The sequence below is a fragment of the Takifugu rubripes genome, chromosome 4, assembly GCF_901000725.2.
Source record: "Takifugu rubripes chromosome 4, fTakRub1.2, whole genome shotgun sequence".
Classification (NCBI taxonomy): Eukaryota; Metazoa; Chordata; class Actinopteri; order Tetraodontiformes; family Tetraodontidae; genus Takifugu; species Takifugu rubripes.
The window spans coordinates 7,796,531-7,817,291 of NC_042288.1; positions in this window are offsets into that span (position 1 = coordinate 7,796,531).

The window sequence follows — 20,761 nt, forward strand, 5'->3', positions numbered from 1 at the left end:
TCTCCACTGATCCCAGATCCCCATTCTTTAAAAATGTCCTCCAGCTTTTGCACATGTGAGGGTTCCATGTAATCGAGCTTGTTTTTACTGACACATTTAAAAATTGAACGTCTTTGCCACCGATGAAGCTCAGGACTGATATGTACGACGACCCAGTTGCCAAGAGCGGCATTTCCTCAATAAAAGGAGACAAACGCGGATACAACAATCTAAGAAACCTGACTAAAGACAGTGTCTGTGTACAGTTCTGGTGAGCGCACCGCTCTTAGCTCTTAGCATTCTGAAGCTGTCAGCATCATCTGTCAGCTTGAAGCTCACTGTTTCCCCATGATGGAGCGGGCATATAGAGTCTGTAGCATCAACTGTTATTGGCTCCCTGTCGGTTTTAAGCCGCCTTTTCTTGCTTAGATTTATTTTGAGCTCTGATTCAAAATGTTTGAGTGTGATTTTTCAAGATAAAACAGTGATAGTCTGGAGTTGGAGGCAGAGGGAAACGGTCGGTGCCGTGCTCCTCCCTGTTGCACATGTTGGCCGGTGTGAGCGCTGAGGTGAAATGACCGTCATAAATCATGGCCGTTCCCAGTTGTATGATCCCCTGTTGCTGTCTGACGGTGCTGCTGCTGCTGCTCCATCTGCACATCAAACTCTCTGACTTGAGTTCCGACCAAGAAAAAATTGCCATTTTTACTGGATGTGCACATCTACTCATTGATAATTGATACATACATGTAGCTCACGTGCATCTGCAGGCAAACAAGTTAAAAATCGAACTTAATTTAGTTTCTGGGTGGCTAACTCAAGCGTGGAAACATAAACCAGACTCAAACTTGAACTGTGGCACCTTCACGAAGGTTCCCACTTGAGTTTCAGCCATGAAGTCAAAGGTAAACGCGTAACAGATGGTATTAATTGGTACCAGTTAGGGTTAAGGTTAGGGTTCCAGTGTGCGTTATTACCACGAAAGAAAGGCCATCCATGGTCTGAGAAGAATATATACAGATATGATGACAAATTCTGAGCACGAAATGAGGGATTGTTGTTTCCAGCTTCATTCCAATATAAAAAGACAATTCCTGCCACTCACTCTAACTTTCCTCTTCTTAAAGTAAATCTATATTCATATACATTCCATATGAAGTTATGCTGGATTATTCACATGTGTTATTGCATCTGACTGGAGGTGATGAATTCCTCCAAGGTTCTTGGTTTTAATGTCAGTGATTTTCTTCCGGCTGCTTATCGTCCACTAAATTTTAATCAACAGAAGCATCAGCTGGCCAGAGTCACACGGGAGGGACAAAAGGGCCAATAATGTCCGTGTTTGTGTTCTGCCTGACTCCCTGAACTTGTACAAGTCTGCTGAAGAGTGGAAACACTCAGAAATCATTACGTTGTCACTTCACATTAACTGCAGCCTGAACCAATGTGAGTGGTTCTATTTCTGTGTGGCAGGAAGACTGTGAGGAGGAGCTTTTATCACCCAGATGGACATAGTTTCCTGACATAATCTCACACCATTTTAGAAAAAAAAATGCTTCTATGAGACACTGGGATGCTACTACAAGGCAGTTATTAAAACGACGTGCCTCCTGATTTTCGCTTTAACCTCCAAAAGCCTTTTAACGTGCCACAAACAGCCTGCCCTTGTTGCTCAAAACAGAGCAATAGTCTTTGTTTTTGAGGATTGGTGAGCGCAAGCTGTGCCACGCCAAAGGCTGAATGCTAAACAAAATAGTTCTGTTTTGTTTTCTTTCAACGCCATCGAGCTTTATCGTGAGTTCAACAGGCCGCTAACGGCTGAACAGTTGGCTATCGCATCACACAAAGCCACACATAAAAGCAGAGGGGTGTTAGGGAAACAGAGCTCTGGGAGCAACACGTTTTTCTGTTCAGAGGAGATGGACTGATGTATGAAACAGCACAACCATCAAAATGAGCTTGGGACAGGCAAAGCCGGTCTGGAAACTTTCCTTTTTGCCTCAGTTGATGATGAAATCCGGAACAACATACACGTGCGCGACTCTGGACTTCCACTCCGAGTCGTCTCTTTCATGCCATTGAACCCAAACTGCTCAAAAAAGTGTTTTCAAACCACGCGGGAGCCAAAATGAAGTCATTTTTTTTTCTTTTTTCTAATGCATAGCAATAAGCCTCACACAGATTAGAACTGGTGTAGGAATTTCAAAAAAGGGCATTTAGTCCACTTGTTAACAGATCGAAATCCCTACATCAGTGGTAGAAGGAGCCGTTTAAGCATTTATGTAAGATAGCATATTAACCAGCCGCGTACTCGCCAGATAGCTACAGAGAAACACGGAGCTGGTCTAATCAGATTCTGGGATTTTTCATTAACTCCACCATCTGAGGTAGCGTGAGTGCCTTGAGCACGGGAGTCTAACAACCAAAGAGAATATGTTGTAGGAGGAGGTTTCAGTAGAAAGGATTAATTACCACTAAATGGCTGTTTTAAGATAAGAAGACTGTTTCTCACTAAGGCCAAATGAAGCTGTTTGATTCTCCGTGTAAGCCTCTCTCTCCTTTCATCTACGTTTGTGCTCGAGTGGCCGTCCGTGTTATCGGAGCTCAGAAGCATATGCAGATACATCTTTGATGCTTCTCGTAGGTGTCCTCAGAAAACAGAAATCTGCAAAGAAGAACCTCTGTTTTCCCCAGAGTTTTTTTTTTTTTTTTTAAAGATATTATAATAGTGAAATGAATCCCATTGAAGAGCCTCCCTCCATCTGCACAGCTCCTTCTGCCTCAAGTTGGAAGGCACGGAGGCACGTCATGATGTTTAATGAAGCCCTCTGGTAATACGTGTGGAATTAATATAAAGACTGTGTTGAATTCCAGGTCAGAACATGTGCTCCAGTGTGTGTGATGTGACCTTTAGCGGAAAGTCTGGAAGTGTGTGGGCGCCGATTCAGAAATCCTAGAATGCGGAGATTAAGCTAATGCGTATGCATGTATGCAGCCCCATCATTTGGGTTTTAAATAAGCTGATTAACATTTAGTAAACAAATGACTAAAGTAAAGCATAAAAGAGTGTTGGAGATTCCTTCTCTATGTTTAATGTGTGCACGCTTGTAGCTGCTTCAGTAAAATATAGATTCTAACAAATTCTCAGCAGGGAGTAGGATGGGGGGTCAGTCAGTGTTAACAGAGACCAAACTTCCAGGTTTTGATACTTCTTACACATCAAGGTCCATTTCCAGTGATTTATTTAAATTATTTAAAAGGGTTTGGGGCGTTATTTGGCTTTCATACAATGAAATATTTGAGCTGCTGCGCTAACATATTGCCCTGGGATGCTTTTAATCATTTAAATGGAATCACCCCTAAATCTCCGGAAGCTAATACATCTTGATGAATAAAAGTATCTGAATAGGAAGACGTACAGAAGTGCTTCTTAGGTTCCCAATATTTTTCATTTTTAAAAATTCTATAAATAAATAATGTCAAGCTAATAAAGCACAGTGCAGACTTTTGCATATATTGGTCCAATAGAATGGAAGACACATACTGTACAAAGACAGTTGTCAGAAACTTAACTGATTATGATGCTGTGCTTCATGAATTAAGGTATGAAATGATTGCAGAGTAAAAACTGAATCTTGTTAATGCAACCATGACAAATCTGTCTCCTTCGCACAGACCCATAGTTTGTATAATGCAGTGCAGCATTACACAGCGTCTCCAGCTCAGCGCATGCTTGTGACTAAACAGACGGACTGATCGGCAGGTGGACAAACAGATTTCCCGAAGCTGCTACTAGCATGTTGACATCATCAGACAGGCAAACAGGCTCATTTCTACGATTGGAAATGTGATGCGAGAGCGCAGAGTTTAAGAATTTAAGACTACCAAAGCTTTTGGCTGCGTCCGTCGGTAATCTGATCTTCTGTTGGCAACGAGTGCTAAAGGTTACATTTGTTTAAGAGTGCAGCGCGTCCTTCTGGGCTCACTGGTATGACAGGTATGTCCGCGGTTAACGTTGCTCATGACCTCAGGTTCAACTCCAGTCAGAAGATGTTTCCCCCGGTTTCTCAAACAAGAGACCCTGTTTCAGGGTCCAGTTACTGACTCAGGCCTCCGGACAAAAGAACGCTTGTGCTGGTTTTCCTGACATACTGGTTTCCATCAGGTGTCCTCGTTAATGTTGATGTTGTTACATATTGGTTCAAAATGAGAGCACGAAGATCTTTTTATTTTGGGTCGGGTTAGGTATTAAGACTCCCTGGACTGTGGTTGTAACCAAAAGCATCTTCCATAGTTTCACTGCAGTGCCCTTAAATTGTGCGTTTGCTCAAAGGGCCCTTTTCATGTGTGACAAAATGTCCTCCGGGATGACTTTCTGGAGAAAAAATTGGGAGAAAGGCAGACCATGTGTGCTAAAGGTCACTCTCAGGCGCCCTTCCATTGGACAAAGGGTGACGAAGTGCCCCAAAGCATGCATGTGTAATGGAGTAAACATGATCAGCAGGATGCTTTTTCAGAACATGACACCCTCTAGAGTCCCTTTCCAATGATCACAACATGCTAAGATGCCCGTCTTTTAAGTGGACAGTTCTGCGAATGTAAATCCCTGAACTCCCACATCAAAGCCTCGGCATCTTTAGTCTTTAAAGCGCCACTGACAGCGGTGATTAAAACACACACACCTGCTCCCCTGGCTGGTCAAGTAGGTATTCAAAACCACAATTAGTCTCGTGAAATAGAGCCGCTCGCGTTTTATTGGTTTCAGGCAACCAGGGAGTCGGTTTACGAGGTTCTTCGCTTTATCCTGCTTTTTATAGTCATGTACTCATAATCTTCCTCCTGAGGAAGCTTTTCACTAAAGCAGATGTGCCAGTAACTGTTGCATAAAAGCTCCGATACCCAGGAGGGCAAAGCTGATGCTCTGCTACCGCGCATACATCTCTAAATCACTGCCACGCCACTAATCCGAGTCAAAAATGCCCTCTCAGGTATTATTACCTCGATAATAGCCTAAATAATAACACTCAAAAGGCTTCTGTATGTTTTGGTAAAACCCTACTGAGGGACAGAGAGAGAGGAAGTTTTAGCATATTATCATTTATTCCGATCATATCTCCCAAACACATAGTATCCCTCTGCCGTGTGCTCGGCGCGGCGATTATAACTCCTTCGCCTCAGTCCTGGTAGATTTGCAATGCAGCACAGCCCAGAGCAGGTTATTGGTTTTATGAAATGGGTGTATATGACCGTGTCTGTGCCCCGCCATCCGTCATCCGGCGGTGGTTAACGCAGAAGGAATCCCCACCTACAAGACACTTACACAGATCCAGAGTGGCGCTCCCACATGGAGCTCCCCTGCCTCTTGTAGCTCCGCGTACATCTGTCTGACCTGGCAAAGATTAGATGGAGCCACTCCAGGTAGAGTGGCGGCGAGAGAGAGAGGGAGACAACAGAGGAACTCAGCTGATTTAATCTATTTTCTCCTCCTCCTCAACTGGATCAGGGATTTAAGGCATATACGTATTAAAGCTTCACATTTACACACATTTGGGGTTTTTACCTTTAAAATCAGGTGTTCTGATTCAAGATACATCACTCTGCAGCTAAAATTACACCTGCTGCCACCTTTTGGCTTTTTCCCGTCCTTTTGTCCCTCCAGTAGGATTTCTTCCTTCCTTTTTGCCTCCTTTTTCAATCTCTTCCTCCACAGTCTATCATACAGTAATATGACAATTTCATCTCTGGAACACACCTGCTGTCTCTCACTGACAACGTGCACACAGAGGCACGCTGACATTTCCTTCTGCAGCCTGAACATAAAGAGCTGCTCTGCATTAAAATTGTTCTCCACATTAAAGCGCTGTCTCTTCCTCACTCGTTCATCCTCTGACGTTCCTCTGGAATTCCCTACAACTGAACCGTTGTGTCCTGTTGTAGCTTCAGTCATTCCACACTAGTTTCATTCTGGTTTTTTTTTGCTAGATTTTAGAGGATCTTACTTGCATTGTCCTTCCAGGATGGTGTTGCAGATTTTAGGAACTATGAAAAATGTCAGATGTTTGTGTTCATGCAATGAAAAGAGAGTCTAATGAATAGATGGCAGGTTGAATCTGAACTGGCTTGCCTGTAATGTGGGTTTGGATAGGACTGACCATGTGCACAGCCCCAGAGAAGGGCAGAGATAATCACATTCTAAAGAAAGAAATAAGATACTGGCAATGCCATTGAAGGAAAGGCTGTCAGGTGAGATCAACGCTCACCGTCTCCAGACATGGGGTCCATTTTTTGCGAATCTTTTATTCCTGTTTTTCATTTTTCAGGTGACAGTCGGATGTTAAAATACTGATTAAGTCTTCTTTAAAATAAAAGCTGAAGGACTCTGAAATTGACTTCGACTGGTCGCCGTAAATGTGGCAGAGTTAGGTCAGGCGGTTTAGCGTAATACCAGCTGTGATGCGGCCTCGTGTGGCAGTAACACCGTGTTCCGACCTCAGGTGGTCCCGGTGTGATCTGCCTGTCTCGGCTCCGCTGCTTTGACAAGATTATTGCTATGGGACAAAGTGTTGCATTGTTTCGCTGAGAGCTTTTAGCCTTAATGTGACAGGATTTCAATCTCCGGCAGAATTACCACGACTTTACTATTACGTGATATTCTACGTATTCTGTTATTATTGACCAGGCTGTCCACAGATGACTCCTGTGTTCCTGATTGGACCAAAGAATGTCTTCCAAAGTATATTCCAATCTTAAGTTCAACTGTTCAGGTATGATGTCGTCCAGCAGCTTTGGCACCTGAGCTGCAATCACCTGTCTTATGTTACACATTCTACAGAGGGTGACAACATCTCTGAGGTTCTGACACCTTCTTGCTGAGGCTGGGGAGCACTGAAGTGAGATAGCTTCTTGTTGCAATATGCAAGAATGCACATTTAGGGCCGGATGTATTTTTTATGGCGAGCGTTCGATACAGACGTGAAATGAGGAAGCGGTTTGTCGTGTTCGTGGAGTGTGCGTGTAATTGCCAGATAAAGATGTATAAAGTTTCGAATCTTTCCAATTTCTCGCCTCGCCTCTGCTTGATTCCGTCCATTTGTCTTCCTTGTCCTTCCCTCTCCTCTGTGAAAGTCTCTTTTTTCCAGCCTGCAGTCTTTTTGAATTTCTTTTTTTTTCCTCCGAGTTCTGACTGGAAAAAAAGAGATGTTAGAATTCGACTTCACCCTTGCTCCACATTGTGTGTGTGTGTGTGTGTGTGTGTGTGTGTGTGTGTGTGTGTTTGCGTGCGCGTCTGCGTGAGCTTGAATCAGCAGAGCTGTTAACATGAGACTGATCCTCCTGCTCCGGTTGAGAGTGGCAGAGAGGTCGGCTCTGTTTAACTGCCTCCAGTTTGGTCTGCCTGCATCTGACAAAAGCAAAAGGCTTCGCCAAGTGTCGGTGACAGCCTGCATGCATCTCGGGGAAACAGGTCAAGCACTCAGCCGGGTTTATTTAGCATCTTTTCCACAGTTTCTGCCTGCTTTTGAGGCAAATGCTGGAATGTTTTTCGAATGATGTCATTCTTATTAGAGGTGGATTGAGGACAACTGGTCCGGATGAGGATATAATCAACGCCTTCCTATATGTGCATTTTCATTTATTTAATCAGTTTTAACATGACGCCACCTGATCCCATTGATACTGTTTGTTGATTGATGAACAATACTTAAAACAATTGATTGCAGTTTCCTGTTACCAACCACAATTATAAAATTATTGTTTGTTGTTCAAGATACACGTTAAATCCTTTGTGAAAGCACTAAATTCACTAAATGTATGTTTATGCAATAAGGTTATAGTTACAGTTGTGATTAGTTATATAATAGTTATGATTAGTTATGCTCAAGCTTCCCATATGGCCATATTCTGGGGTGACTCCTCACTTCGGCCCAGTTTAAACTAAGATATTTTAAATGAAACTTTTAAATAGTGTGGATGTTTTCCTCAAACCCAGCAGCTGCTGTTATGAGGGTAAACCAGAGTTTTCCCTTTGTTTTGTTCAGGAACTTACACATTAATGCACGAGCCGGGCAGCAACATTAACAATGGTTGGACCACCTGACTGAGCGAGCTGATTGGTGGACCTTCTGCACGAGTGACAGACACTAAAGCGGCATCTTTGTTCTGTGCAGCTGACACCAGAGTGCATCAGCTGGTGATGCCAGAGGCCCCCTTGGAAGTCTGGAGAAGACACGAAGGTCACATTAAGGTCTCATCTCAAATAGAGTCACGCAAATATGATGGATCTGGAGGGATTGACAACTCAGATGTAGAGGATGTGCATGTCAGATGCTGACAACAGCCCCAGAGCTAATTCATCCCACTGGTTTGGATAGAAATAAGAGGGCAGTGCAGTGACTAAAGAGTGCAAAGTGCTTTTGTAGTCATTCTAATGTCTCTTGAGGAGAGAGAATGAAGGCTATAAAAGATGAAGATGACATTAACAAAGGCAAAAGGAAATATTAACACAATTCATACTTAATGAGTGGAAATGAAAAAATGATAAGAATTTGGCTTTTAATAATGACATGCCCCTGTTCATCCTCTCTGTATTATCACAGCTCTGAGCTGACATACACACACTCACACACACTTACAAAGACTCAGATACTCACACACACACTCGTGTAGACAGATTTGAACAAATTCAGCCTTCTGCCCTCATTGTTTCTGCGTACTTAATAAAAGGCGCCACCCAGACTTTGTTAAATCCCCTAATACACGCACACACACACACACAGTGTGCTCCCTTCGCTCATTTCCTATTAGAAGAGAAAATACAATACACGTTCTCCACCATTTTGTCGGATAGACTTTTAATGGTCTACTTAATTGCAACATAATTAAATTGAATTTATCAATGTGAACCGAAAGACTACTGTGTGGGGCCCAGATCTAGTTTTAGTCTGTTTTTTGTTTTGTTTTTTTTTGTTTATTTCGCAAATTTCATTTGCACAGACACATTTAACTGCCTGTCCATTATTGACCCAACACACAGAAATGTGAAACAAGTGTGTGCTGTTTTTTTTCTTTTTTTTATTTATTTATCACATGTACAAGAACAATATAAAGACCAGGGTGAGGTTAAAACCTCTCAGCAACCAAAATCAATAAACCTCACTCATCAGAACCAGTGAAGGTGACTGATTCAGTGCTGCTTGTCAAGCCTTTTATTCCACATACATATAAATCAATAATATTTGTGGTAGTTTTAGTCGTTATCTTCTAGGGCCTCTTACCTCCTATGTGACAGAGACACAAAATACATCTTAACAGCTGCATGCATGCGTAATATATTATTACTGCAGAAATTTCTAGTCTAGTTTAATAAATAAGATGGGCAGACGGCATTACCTATGGAGAATACCTGAAAAAGGACTTTGTAAAGGACATGTGTAGGAAAAAGTGTTCCAGCTATTTCATTTTGTCGTTGAATTGTTATCATCCTCACCTCGCTGACAATCTTTCTTCTTATTTGTCTGTTTTTGCTCTTTTCCAACATCGTCTGAGTCTCTCCATCAGCAGTCAGAAAGTAAATGTTGCAGTAATGTCTACAAAAAGAGTCAAACAAAAGTAGCCACAACAAGAGCGTTGAGAGAAGGATATACCCAGAGTAACGTTGGTTATCAAAGACAAAGAAAATCAATGATAATAAATCTGTCAGTTGGCAAGAGAGAGAGAGAGAAAGAGAAGGAGACAGAGAGAGGAATACAATTAAAGTAAATGACTTCTGGGTTTCAAGCTGAAGGCTACAGTGGCAACAATAGCTGCTGTGGTGAAAGTAGAGAAACCGACTGGGTGGCAATGGTCACCTCAACAGGTAAACCCAAGCTCCATCTCATCTTTTGTTTTGCTGGGGGATGTTGCAGGTCCAAATCCACCAATCATGCTGATTGGTGGGTTCAAGGTCAATATTTGACCTCCCATTCCAATTGATTGTTGGGAGCAACTTAAATACTCACCCTCACTTTTGATGTTCCCACTTGTACCATAACTTGGTTATGCACTTGGTGGTGAATATTTCTGATAAATGTGGTTTTTCTGCACAAGAAGATTTTTCTGGAGAAAAATATGCATATAATCAGCATGACACTTTGCGGAGCCATTGACACCAACATTCTTGCATATGATGAGGATACAAATGCAACATTAACAGTGTTGTGGTGTCATTTTCTCCTTAAAATAACCATCTTATCTCCACTTAAGACCACAAGACCATCTTTTCTGCTATTCATTGCATATAGACACAGCATTACTGCACACAGCACCATATTTGTATGTGTGTGTGAGTGCCTGTGTGTGAACATGTGCATACACATGCAGTGATAGCATTTAAAGGTTCTCATTTTGGTCAGACATGCGTTCATGTTCCTGTTGGCATAATGTTGTTGTCTGTGCTCCTGATCTTAATAAACCAGGGATGTTACTGACTTTCATTCTCACAGTGAGGAAAAAGGTCTGTCAAAGGTTGAATGCTTGGGACCATCTCAAACATACATCCAACACCAAAAACACAACACACGTCTTTGAAACTGCCATCTACTGGCAATAATTTCTAACAGAATGCATGAAAAGGGAAGAGGGAGGTACAGCCTGTACATGCCATCATTCTTATAATGCAATGATGGCAGATTAAAAGCAGTAAATTGCTCTGCTGGCAGTGGAGCTGCGTGGCAAAGGAATTATGCATTCATTGGAAAGAGTGAACCTCTGCTCCGTGTTTCCCCGCTATAATGTCTAATACCTGAGCATGTTGTCCAGGTTCATCTCTATGGCTTCAACTCTCCGCATTGTTTACAGGCTGCCGCTTCTATCAGACATTTCTGCCCTTTTTCAACTGAACCCAAAACTAGCTACAACTAAACTGAACACTCCCACTGTAAATGTGGTTGAAAGCAGTGATTCCACTATTCATTCAGCCATATTGAAAAGGCTTTCGTGCACTGATATTAAAGATATGAAAATCACTAGCTCTTAGCGTCTCACGTTCAGGCTTCTGTGTTCAAATGTTTAAATATGTAATATTTTTATATAATTATGAAAAATGAGTTTTTATTGTAACAATTGTTGGACTGACTCATTGTGTCACTTCCCATCTGCTCACACATTCATCATTCACTCCATCACTTTTATTTTGCTGATGTTTGAAGTATTCTGTCTCTTCAATAAGCTCGCTGCTACTCAAGCTGCAGTTCTGTGCTGATATCATTATAAAAGCTTAGACAACACTTTCCTGGCAGTTTTCAACTTTCTAATAAAGATTATGTTTCTGTTCACTAAAATAGCAAGTATGAACCCAAAGTTTAAAACACTATTAAATAGTCTAATTCTGTTCTAAATGAGCAATCCTTCTAAATAGGATAGCATCAATCACCACTAATGTTCTGTGACAACAATTTAGAGGATATTTCTCATTTCTAGATAGGGGAGGAAAGAAAGTGCTACAGCATAAATCTGGATATTTTAAGGGACCACTAATGGTCACTGTTGGCCTCTGGAGTGTGCGCGTCATTGCTAGATCCCCAGAATCACATTCTGGGGATGTGTGGATGGATTTTGGTTCCTATGAGGCAATCAAGGAGATGTGCACATTTAATTTAACTTTTTTATTCTTGTCCTATAATTTCCTGGTTTCTACAGCCTGACCCTGAAGATGAAACCATTGCCATTCTTTGATTTACCCCGTGTGGTCACTCTGGCTTCTGTCTGGGGGTGCCTCCGGTTGCTGGCTGGGCCTGTAATTAGGATGCTCTCTGGTGTCACCTGAGCCCTGGAGTCACTGGAGGAATCATTTCAGTGTCTTCATCGCCTCGATCTGTCGCTCCAACGCATTATTGGACGCACACATACTATTCTCAACTAGGCACATCTCTCCCCGACATCCACCGCTTCTGACTTTGTAATATCGGCTGCTTCCTCTGTGTTTATATTGTTTGATATAAAGACTCATAAGTGATTAAAGGCAGGTCTGTCTTGTGATTTTTCACCACGGAGCACAGCCAGTCAGGACACTCACCTCTCAGATTTCTGGGATGTTGCCGCGTCAGTGAATCCTGCGGTGACCCACAGGATCCAGGGGAAGCAGGGAAGCAGAATAGGCACTGATGTTTGCAGCTAATGGCAAAATCTTCCTTCAGCTCTTTGTGCCTAAGCTTCCGTAACCTCACTTTCGACAGAGATGGCAACATTGTCCATTTTTGCTGCGCACAATTGGAGGGTTTATATGCACGCAGACTGAGATGTCACACAGTAAAGCCTTTGGATCCAGTTTGGTAGAACACCCAAGTGATTTATTTAGTCTGCTGAGTTAAGATTCACTGGTTATGATGGCAGCAGCCTTCTGCTACTAATCAGCACACCAGGAAGGAGATATGGGTCTATTTCCATCAGTAATATGCCGTTTGGTGCTGGTGAATTGATTGTAGCAAATCCAGATTGCAGCTTGTCACAAATAAATATCACACACAGTTGTAGATTGAAGGTGTTTATACAGACTCTGCTGGTCTAATACTCTTTATTCCCAGAACTGAACAATAGGTTCTGCAAAGAAATGATCCAGTTATGGCCTCACATTTCTGTGGGGAGCTATTGCAAATGACCTCATAACCTTGATCGTATTCGGAGAGTTGAGTTTTATGCACGCTATCTACAAATTCCAATCACAAACGGTGCCCGTGCACAGAATGGAAGACACAATTGAACGTCGCGAGAGAGAAAAGTTCCGTCATGAAAAGAAAAGTTCTCTTACAATACATCTTTTCGGTCCCCCAGAGTTCCATGCATAAAAGAACTAACACATATACAGTTTATGTAAATGTGTTCTCTCCATCCTCCCTTTCTTTTTACTTGTCAAGTTTAATGCATTTTGGAAATGGGTTTTATTGCCAAGTGGAAGATGGCAGCTTAATTACAAACCCACCTCTATGTTTTCTTTTCAAATAGTCAGTTACTTAAGAAGAGTCCATCTTTAAGAGTAATGTCAAATAAAAGAAATCATCAGGCTGGCAGGGAAATAATCCCTCTACGTCTAATTAGCATTTATGAAAGATGGAAGGGCGGCATTTCTTAAAGAGCTAATTTAGTGAAAGTGCTAAAGTTGTTCCATACCAAATGTCTTTATTGCGAGCACACATTTTTATTCCATATAACAAAGGTCCTTGAGGAATTTGGTGAATTCCCAAATACATTGGGTTTGGGAATGACTTCTCGGTGAACTAAACACAGCACTATCATAGAACATGTTTTTGATGACATGACTGACCTGAACCTGCAGGACATTATACTTTTACTCATAATCTGGCAAATGCTCAATAGTTTGGAATTGAAATACTTTTGCTTTCATAATATCGAGCTGACTTTTCTTTTTTTGGCCTGATTGACTAACAGAGCGATTCATCCGTGTGATTGGATGGCGAATTGATTGACTAACTCAACAGTTGCCTGAGCAGCCTTTCAGTGATTCAGCTTAAATGAGGAAACACCCTTATTCACCAACTCCTTAAATGGGAACTGATGAATGGTCGGCGATGATAAATGGCCTGTTGGCAGCAACCCTTCGCCCCGTGGGGTGTCCTGTTCATCCACCAATGAGGGATAAGAGGCCCGAGGAAAAAATGTCTGCGAAAACATGAACAATCCAGCGCTGGGTCGTCTCAAATGAGGCAAGCGCTGACTTATTCCCTCCTGGACCAACACGCGCATTCATCCACAGCATCACTCCCTCAAAAGTCCTCCCCTCACTGAATTAAAGTCTTCCACCCCAACACAGCACTAACCCATCATTAAAAAGTGGGCCGCATGGCGAAATGTGGTAATTAAAGTCTGCAGTGATTGGATGTATCCGCGTACCATATCATTTTAGTGCCAGGGCCCTAATATGCCAAGATACTGGCTGTAATTGGATTTTGATTGGTTACTAATGAAGATGCACTTCCTGGGCGACAGTCGTGACAAGTCATCTGTTTGAGCGCTCCATTCTGGAGCACACACACGCGCGCACATGCCGCATGCACGCACCAACAACATCAGAACCGTGACAGGGTGAAATATTTCCCAATGCTTGCTTTTTAAAATCCAGACACTGCATATTTTAAGTACAGTCTAGCAGTGAGTCCCAGCTTTTAATCATAACTACATTCCACACTCGCACAGTGTCCATATATATATGAGAGCTGGCTACTGTTGCCTGTCAGGGCAGCAGGTGTCCTTCACTACTCTGAAGGTTCAAAAGCTGTTCTGATTCCAAATCTGCCGCACGGAGAAATTATTTCCAATAAACTGCACCATTAGACATGGCTCACGCTTTCTTTTGGCTCTTATGAAATAGGTTGTGGAAGGCAACACTAATAATGGCAGTTCAGTGTGTAAAAGCAGTGGTAGGTGCCTGGGACAGAGCTCTTTATCCCTGAATAAACATAAACAATGATTTGTATTCTTTTCAAAATAAACCCATATTAATTAGAATCCATAAACGTTTTAATTTGGGTGCTCACCTGACTTTTATCCTCCCTCCCACTTGTGGAAATCTCTCATGTGGACTGAAAAGGGCATAAGAAGCATGCGGCATGAGAAAATGACAGAGAGGACACATGTGGCACTGATATTAGCATTTGTATTACTTTATTCGTCTCCTACCCACTTCTGTTAAGGCTTCACATCACATCCCCGGGTTACCGAGTAACCATCATTTCCCGTCTATTAGAAAATTATACTTGGCATCAGCTGTGCCTGCACACCCCCAGATATGGATGTATAAGAGCTTTAGAAATTGAAACATCAAATAAAGCCGAAAGAACTGGCTGCAGCAGGTATTTAGTTGCCACACATTCACAGTAAGAACTCATTATTCTCAGGACCACAGGCTGCATGTGTGTGCGTACGCGTGTGTGGGTTTGTGCGTGTGGTTTGCAGTCCTAAGACGTCAACACGCTGATGAGACGCAATTGTTTGAGTTTGAGGAGGACGTGAGAATTGAAAAAGACAAACTGCCGCTGGAAGCAAATGGTGAACGTACAGGAACGGCCTGAACTTCAGTGCAGGTGTGGAGAGATGTGTTATTTCAGTTTTGTTGCACTAATAGTAATAAAAATGCAAATACATGATGCATTTGTTAAAACTCTCAAAGATCATTGAAATGATGCCCTGCGTGAGGCAGAAATGGGCGTGATCAAACAGCATCGCAAAAGAGATAAAGTTGATCTTGTTTAGTCTCTCTTCATCCCTTCTTTAATTCCTTCCCACCATCACACATCTTTGCGCATCTCATTTAAACATTATCTGTCTGTGAGTCTGTCTGCCTGCCTGCTCGTCCGTCCGTCCGTCCGTCCATCCATCCATCCATCCATCCATCCATCCATCCATCCATCCATCCATCCATTTATCTATCTATCTATCTGTCTGTCTGTCTGTCTGTCTGTCTGTCTGTCTGTCCGTCCGTCCGTCCGTCCGTCCGTCCGTCCATCCATCCATCCATCCATCCATCCATCCATCTATCCATCTATCTATCTATCTATCTATCTATCTATCTATCTATCTATCTATCTATCTATCTATCTATCTATCTATCTACCTACCTACTCTGGGTTTCTCTCACTGACCCTAACCCTATGTAAATCTACAATTTTTTATTATTATTATTTTTTTGCTCTCTAGCATGAGGGGAAATATCTGTAGGCCTCCTCCTGTGCGGCAGTGAAAATGAATACAAATTGAAAAAAACATTGTGTAAAACAAGATTTTGGTAATTACATTCGCAAAAAAAATGTCTCCACAAATCCGCTCTATCAGAGCTGCTCGCCGGTTGAGCTTTGCGTGGATTTCAAACAGCCACCAGGGTGACCGAGGACTTTTCTTCAAACTTTAAAATCAAAGTTAGGGACGGTTTAAGACCTCGGAGACACAAACAGGTCAGTAGTTAGAAATATCAACTCATTGGGGCTGCAGTCTTCTTTCAGAATGCATATATCCTTTTCAATTACATAAAAAGCTTAGATTTGTGTTTAGGTCATAAGGGTCTATTATTGGCTCGTGGGAGGTGGTGATGACCTGTCATCCTGACCCCCGTTGCATTGCACCATTACGGTCTTTGGCTGCAGTAGTAGCTGGTGTCTACAACCGTTTGAACACTGAGCTACAGCTACAGTTTAGATATGGAGATTTAAAGCATCCATATGTCCCACATCCTCTTCATATACCTCCTGTCTGATGCACAACCAGACAGGTAGCACTGAGGACCTGTCCTTGGGCAGACCCACACTGGATGTGCCACAACCTCAGTCCTAATCCTGTATATAGGAGGTCCTAAAGAGTAGCCTGATATTGGACCAATGAGCCACTGTCCAGGTAAAAAGACCTATAGAAATCAATACCAGGAAGAGTCCCAGGCAGCTGAGAACAAAAGATGATGAGAAGAATGAAGATGAGGCATCTAATGTGAGGAATGGGAGATTTCTTTTGTTGAAAAATCTCCACGAGTCTGATATTGACCATGTCGGTGTCCAACTGCTCTGCCCACATCATTAGGAGTCCCTGCTGCAGACAAAGCCTCACGGGCAGCCGATAATTATTCATGACATATGAGGGAGAGGGTTTCCTGCACAGCAATGCAGGGACCCTGTTTCTGTTAATGCACCCCGGCCGAGTCAGGAGCACGCCCTGACCAAACTTCTGATTGGACATTTTATTAGGACTAAATATATTTATCGCTAAGTGTTGGGTGCCCTGTGAGAGATTCCCTCAGCCGAGCAGCCAACTAACGACACATTTAAAGTCAAAGTTACATGAATCAAGTTTGCCTTTCGTGAGCATTTGAACTTTTTTAAAAATGTGTTTTCAGAATGACATAAATACAATGTGCATCCTCTTGGCTCTATACTTGTAAGTCATCAACTTATCTTTTGTTCTTCCCACACATCAATTGCTCCTTTCAAAAGAAATGCACAGCACTTTGTGAGGGTGTTGCATCTAATCTTGCATTTACTGAGCGCTTTGGGAAGCCAACATTGTTCCTCTCTGTTCCTCCCACATCATCAGTTAGTCATTATGAAGCCTCAGTCATTAGCACACAGACAGATCATTAATGCACAGACAGATCATTAAGAGGTCCCGACTCTTTGTCCTTTATTGAACGGGGGAAGTATTATTTTCACACCTTTGTGTTATTCATCTCTGTGAGTGCCCATTGGAGAACAGAGCAGAATTTATGACCAGACACACAGATTTGTCTTGTGCCGTATCTCACAGTGTAAAATGGAAGCGCGCTGGGAATCATCAGGCCTTGTGACAGACCAGTATTTTCACTGCGTTAGCACAGCGCCTGCTGGAGTGGGTATGTGGGAATTTGCCGTGGAGTTGAGGTTGACAACTTTTTAACAGCCTCCCTTTCTCACATTTGATGTTTTTACCAGTCACTGATACCAAACACCAGTTTGAAAAGGAGACACAGAGAAAATACAACAAAATCTCTGCTTCCATTCTTCCAGCCTGTGGTCTTCTCTGTAACCAGCGGACAGCAGACAACATTTAGGTGTCAGGGGAGCAGTTTGATTTGTTTTGCTGCTATGTTCAGCTTTCCTCTTTGTCTTGATTTTGGTACCTCTTCGGTGCCGCCAGTGGTAAGCAGTTTATTCAGACGAACGGCTTCGGCTGGCTCTGTTTTGTGATGTGAAACCTGTTTCTGTGTGCGACTTGGTCTGATTTTTGCAGCCTGACATGGCTTCTGTCAAATATGGATGTGTTTTCTCCGTGGAGTGCAGCAGAGACACTGGAATGTGCTAAAATATGTTGAGACTGGTCCTGTCTGTGGTTCTGCTATGCCCATGCTGTCCTCTGGGCAACATTAGCTTTCAGTTAACGTTATCCAAACAATTCATGTTGCTTTTCAGTTACAAATTGAAACAAATCCACATTTGATCCAATATTAAATGCAGTTGATGACAACCCTCAACCAGCAAACCAAAATGTCCTGTTTGTGAATGTCTTATGATGCCAAGGTCCACTGCTGGATAGGTTCACGTGCACATACATTAGGACCAAGCATGCTGTGGCCATTCAGCCAGTCAGTGAATTGAGTAATGGGTGGATTTAGTGGAGGGGACAGCTCACCTTCTCCCCAACACCTCTCAAGGAGACTTCTGATCATTATTGTCAGCCACAGCTAAGCACACTGAATGGATACTGGGCTGTTTGATGGGGTCTGTGAGCACGCATGTGTGTGAAAGTTGTGCTAGAAAGAAATGCGTACAACAAAAGTTAGAGGGAATCTGTGTTTGTCTTCTATGGGTTTAAAAACAGACAAACTACAGATCTGCTTATATTTCCATGTGTGTTCTAAACAGACTGCATCTGTCTTCCATCAAGAATCAGACAGACGTACCAACGTCATGGCTTAACACACGTGTGTGTGGGCATTTAAGCAATATAGATCCAGCAAGAGAACATAAGGGGCTTTATGTAAAAACAAAAGTACTCGTAAAAGTTAGGTCGGACTTGTTGGATATAATTTTTTTCTGTGATTCCACGTGTGTTTTTTTCTTAATTGCGTCCCAGTTCCCTCTTTTTTAGCGATTGTGTGCTTGTTCCATCAACAAACATCTTGTCTGAACCAGCGAACAGCAAAAGCTGTGGTCAAAGTCAAACGTGGTGCATGTAATTTCTGTCATTTCTCATTAGTGAGATTTAACTGGGCAGGAACTGCTTCCAATTAAGAAAAAAAAGACACTGAAAAAGTGTCTGGGACAGAACTGGGCAGCCGCTTCAGTGACAGACAGCCCCTCCTGCCCTGTGTGCAGGAGAGATACCAATATATTGACATAAAAAAATAAAACAGTCCCATAACTATGTAATTCTGAACAGGTGGAATTTTGACATTGTGTTTATTACAATATTCTTAAAAAAGGCAGCAAAAATGCGCTTGACTTGTTTAGTGTTATACTGAAATAAATACATTATTGTTCACTTTCTGCCCACGGCTGAGAAAGACCTAAAGGTTATGAATGATCGGGTGTGTACACAGGTGTACGGTGCGTGGAGGTTCCCACAGAACTGCCCTCAGTCCCAAGGGAACCTGAGCGACGGTGCGGAGGTAAACTGACATTTTTCTACCCACCATTCCGCCTTCATATTGACCCATGTGTGCAGGACGTAAACCACCTGATAGCCCTGCTAAGTTCCTGATATTGACGGTCCTCCAAGTTGCTCTCTGGAGAACAAGGGCTGCTGGATAACACTCCACAGCGCTTCCTGCATTAGGACCACTTAGTGCTCATCTAACTCTGCACCATCTTGCAGGAGCTGTTATTTTAGTCTGTTCTTGCAGGGATCTTGCAGGTTCAACTTTTGTTTCTCTCCACTGATGATGGTGACACAAATGTTTATATCACTAGGCTGCATTAACCCATATGCAGATAGACTTTTTTTTACTGCCTGGCTCCTTTTGGCAAAATAAAGCAACGGTATGAACTTCACTCCAGAAATGTTTCCCTTTTTGTCCATCCTGTACCTGGAGGAAGAACCGAAGCATAAAAGTTTCATCGACATGTGTTGCTGCACTGAACAATGTGCATGAAGATATTTAACATGGCGGATGGTGGGATAAGCATGCTGTATAAACAGCCAATATACACACACACGGATACACACACGGATACACACACACAGTATAAATACAATGCTACAGTACATATCTTGTATCATCATAGTTAAAAAGTACCTCCGGAGCAAAGTTTATCGATAAACTTTCTTCTTTTTATTGTAAGATAATGCATTTTGAAATGCATTTTCCCTGTTTCCTGTACAAATACAGCCAGAATGTGCGGATAATGTTATTTTAGTGAAAATTGTCAACGCTGACCAGAACAAGTGTCTAAGTGATTCAACCTGACCTTTACTATACTAAATTTGAGTCTAATTATCTAAATGTGCTCATCAATCTGCACCTAAATCAGGAAGTTTTAGCAAAATTGCCTAAAGATTTGTCTTTTCACAGTAGATTGTTGTCTTATTATGAAAAGGAGAAAAGCAAGAAAAAGGGATAAAAATAATCAATTCTTTACCCATAAGGAGCATCATAAGGACGACAGACAAATGCATCTCCTAATTGACTGCAGTATGATCCCAGCGGATGGAAATATTGGTACACATGCCAAAATCCCAGGACAGCAGAACCCAAACAGAGTCGCCGCTGATCTGCTGTCAAATACAGTACAGGAAAAACAATCTGTAGACACATATTTGTTTTGATGGGACAGAAAACCACATGATAATTTGATCCCACAAAGGATTTAATCTGAGAGAAACTGCGTGATTGACTGGAGGGTTAGTTGAGAGAGAAAACACACACACAAAAATGTGATAATTATTCAAAGAACGAGACAAACAAATACAAACAAAAAGTGTGTCTGAGTGAAAGCCAAAGTAAACCTTCGGGTGGAGAGTCGCTGCAAACTCTGGATGAAATGCGAGGGTTTAAATAGGGTGTTGTGTTTGGGAAACCAGGCCATTACGCATGTGGCCGGAGGGCTGGTCCAGTATTTGGACACCATGATACTCTTCATTGATCATTGAATGTTCTTTCATTCTTTTCAAATAAAACTTTTAGTGTCTTTTTGGTGGTCAGGTATTAAACTGCCACATTCTCAGGAGATATAGTTGGGCCAGACAAACACACACAAACACACACAGACACACACACACACCAGGCCGTACACAAATCTAAATAAATGACCCTTGTGTGTTGTGGATGTTAATCTCC